Source organism: Galeopterus variegatus, unplaced genomic scaffold, assembly GCF_000696425.1.
Source record: "Galeopterus variegatus unplaced genomic scaffold, G_variegatus-3.0.2 Scaffold18117, whole genome shotgun sequence".
Taxonomy (NCBI): Eukaryota; Metazoa; Chordata; class Mammalia; order Dermoptera; family Cynocephalidae; genus Galeopterus; species Galeopterus variegatus.
The window spans coordinates 4853-8667 of record NW_007744228.1 but is presented as its reverse complement, the minus strand read 5'-3'; the positions used below and the strand labels follow the sequence as shown (position 1 = coordinate 8667).

Here is a 3815-nt window from a genome sequence, read left to right as displayed (position 1 = left end):
GCTATCTAAATTCTTATTTGAAATTCTACGTTTAATGTAAATTATTACAAAAGTTATTAAGGAAAGGTTTACCAGGTTCAATAAATCCAGGAAGGCAAGTAAACATGCCTGGGGGAAATCTTTTCTGCTTGCCTAAAAGACATTTGGTCCAATCTGGATGAATGACTTACATGATTACTACTGGATCTGTTAAAATCAGATATATAAATGACAGGAAAAATAATTTAGATTCATATGAAAAGTCACTGTCTGGTAGGATGATATAAAGATGTATCTCTTGTAGGAACAAGACTCTTGTGTGGTTATGAGATTACTTCTTTCTGCCCCGATATAGCTGTTGACAGAGGATCTCAAGGAAATTCCATGGAATACTGTCAGTAAGTTAAAGGAAGAAAGATGTATCTCTTGTAGGAACAAGACTCTTGTGTGGTTATGAGATTACTTCTTTCTGCCCTGATATAGCTGTTGACAGAGGATCTCAAGGAAATTCCATGGAATACTGTCAGTAAGTTAAAGGAAGACCATTTCTGCCCCCTTCTTCCAATCTGGACAGCAACCTTTATACTTATGGTATATTAGGCATATTCTTATTTTTTTAATGAGAAAAAAGTTTGAGCAGGTAATACATGGACATGAGGAAAACTCAAATTTTACCACAGTAAATACAGTGAATTACCCTCTCCTTTCCATACTAATCCTTAACAAAATGTTTTTAAAAGCCAGTGTAGCTCCACAATTAGGTTTGTTTGTCATTAAAAAATAAAACAAATTAAATCACAGTTCATCTCTCTAGAAGTCACTAATCCAGCATATTCTCCTCACTACATCACAACAGAGAACTAGGAATTAAATGTAAAAAGTTCCTGAGGAACCAAAACAGATGTCACTAAGCCGTGCATTTTACAGTCTGGAAACATCCTCAGGTACTGCTAGAAATCAATTCTTTTTTAACACAGTTTTAAAGGGCTGGGTTATCTGATTTCCAAATCTACAGCAGACTCAAAGCAGCAATTAGAGGGAGAAAGGTACAGGCAGTAGCAGTAATGAGAATCTAGCTCCAGCTGTATTGCTTTGGTGATGCCTCAATTAGGCATTAAATTATTGGGGCTTTTTTTACCTTCCACTAAGTGGAGCCAGATTGGTGGGCTTTTGAAATCATGTATCTTTACACATCATATTCATACCGATTAACCCAAAGTTAAGAAATGGTTAATCATGGACAATGTGTTTTACTTTAATATCATGAAAGTACATCATACTTTAATACTTCCAGTCTAATATTTAAATTAAACATTGTTTTAATAAAATGGTAAACCCTTTATCATCTCAAAAATGTGTCTGTCCAGAATGTCTTATTCCCCAAGACTCCAGTTGGCAGAGATTTCACCGTAAAAGAAAAGACTTACCAACTCTTGAATATGATGTATTATGAACACCATAGAGACTAGGACAGTCTTCTTTTAGACACACTCTTTTATAGCCACCTTCTTCAATTTTAGTTGAGCTTCCACAGGTTGGGCAGAATTTATATTGACTGTGCCAGGCAAGAACAGATCTTGCTTGAGCTAAAACCCCTTTAAAGGAAGCAAAAACGTTTTCATTCTGTGATAAATTGTAAAAATATTAATATATAAGTAAACTGTTCTCAAGCTATAATAAAGGCACAGTTTTCTGAATAGTTGTGTGATCAAGTGTTTAGTATTTCTAATCTTATGATGTATATTTTCTCTTAAAGTAAAAGATTTAATTTTCCTGATGACAAATGAAAATTAAATTTAATTTGAATTTGAATTAAATATAAACTCTCACACTAGGCAGATGTAATAACATCCAGCTTACACACTGTATTAGATCAGGCTTTTACTATAGGTGATTTTTAAATTTTGGATATACATGATTCTAGTATATAGTGAATTTACAAATAGTGGCCTTTACATTAGTGATTTTTTTATAAAAATATAGTACAAAACCAGTTCCTAACTTAGGCTTGGACTCTACAGGAACTACTTACTAGAAAACTGTAGGAATCTATCTCCACCTTACTTCTTGGAGATTAAGTCACTGCTGGTCAGTGCCACTGAGGAACATATACTGCTTTCAACTGGAGACTGCATGTTGTATAAAACATACTGCATTTACAACATTGAGGTTAACTTTGTTTATGAAAAAAATGCTTAATAGAATAAATCTTAGAATATATACCCCTCACATAGCCTTTACCCTGATACTGCAAAAAAAATTAATATAGCCTGACCAGAAATATTACAATTATACATGCCCGAAAACCTTGCTCTCCCTTTTAAAATACATTATTTTGTCTATGGACATTTTTGAAATAAACAAAATAATAAAAACCAACAAAAACAACAAGTTTAAACTTGGAAAAATGAATAAATAAAACATAAATAAAAATCACAGTAACACTAAAATTCAATGAACCACCAGCAACATTAAAGATCTGCCTACTACATTACTTTGTAATATGTAATTTACACTAGGGAATTGATGTTATTTCAGGATCATCAGAATAAGAAAAGCTAACATTTATTGAGTATTTACTATGTGCCAAGCACCATGCAAAGAACTTTATATAGATTATTAATGTTCAGAGCAACTCTATGAAGAAGGCAGGGACTATTATTATTATTGTTTTCTGCAGGAGAAAACTGAGGCACAGAGAAGCTAAATAACTGTGTAAGGTTATGAAGCAATTGAGTTAAAGAACGTGTTACCTGACTTGGTTTTTTTTTTTTGTTGCTAAATAACTGTGTAAGGTTATGAAGCAATTGAGTTAAAGAACGTGTTACCTGACTTGGTTATTTTTTGGTAAGGTTATGAAGCAATTGAGTTAAAGAACGTGTTACCTGACTTGGTTTTTTTTTTTTGTTTTTTTTTTTTTAAGGGCAACCAACCAACCAACTAGCTCATTTATAAGATTATTTTGATCTTAAAATTATATATACAGCACCAAAGGAAAGATTTTTTGTTGTTTTTTAATAGTTGCATGATTTCTCCACAAGTGTGGCTAATAAAACACACCACACCAGACTTTGGGGAAGAGGTATCTAAAAAGCCTCTGGAAAGGCCTAACGCATCATGTAAGGAAAGGTGGACATTGACAAGTGACCCCTTCCTAACCTCCCATTAATTCTTCAATCTGCCATAATCTTGCTTCTGTTCCTTCCACTCCACTTTGTCTTGTCAACTTTATCAACAGCTTCATACTACCAAAACCAAAGATCCTTTAAAAAAATCTTTGCCTTTATCTAACTCAAATTCTCAACAGCATTCAACACACTTGACCACTCCCTCCCTGAAATGCTTTGCCCTCTTGGTTTCCATGAGCACATTCTTGTGGTTTCCTCCCACCTTACCGCCAAATGGTCTCCATCTTCCTTGACAGCTTCTCTGCTTTTACCGCCAAATGGTCTCCATCTTCCTTGACCTCTAAATTTAGGGAGATTCCGGTCTGATTCTAAGGTTCTTTTTCTTGCTTGCTCTCAATTCTCCACAACAGAAGGAATTTAATGCAGGGAATTGGATATATAGCAAAGGTATACAGCAAGGGAGAAGCAGTAGCAAGAAAGCACTACCACTCTCAGGTTTAAAAGACAACAGGAAGACTGGGACAAGGTTTCTAACTAAAGCTAACACACTGGTGGGTCATATGGCATAGGAGTTAGAGCCACAGCAGAGATAGAGCCCACGCCAGGGCAGCTATCAGAAGTAGAGTGGGATGGGCACGAATATCCTAGCTTATGCCTTCTACTTTCCAGTCTCTTGCCAGGGCCTCCAACGGTCAAACTTAATAGGAA

The 3815-nt window shown here is 34.9% G+C and overlaps 1 pseudogene; it reads right to left on the bottom strand.

The window, feature by feature from the left end:
- Nucleotides 1–3223, bottom strand: part of LOC103582839 — a 7680-nt pseudogene extending 4457 nt beyond the window's left edge.
- Between the last annotated feature and the right edge of the window lie 592 nt (nucleotides 3224–3815).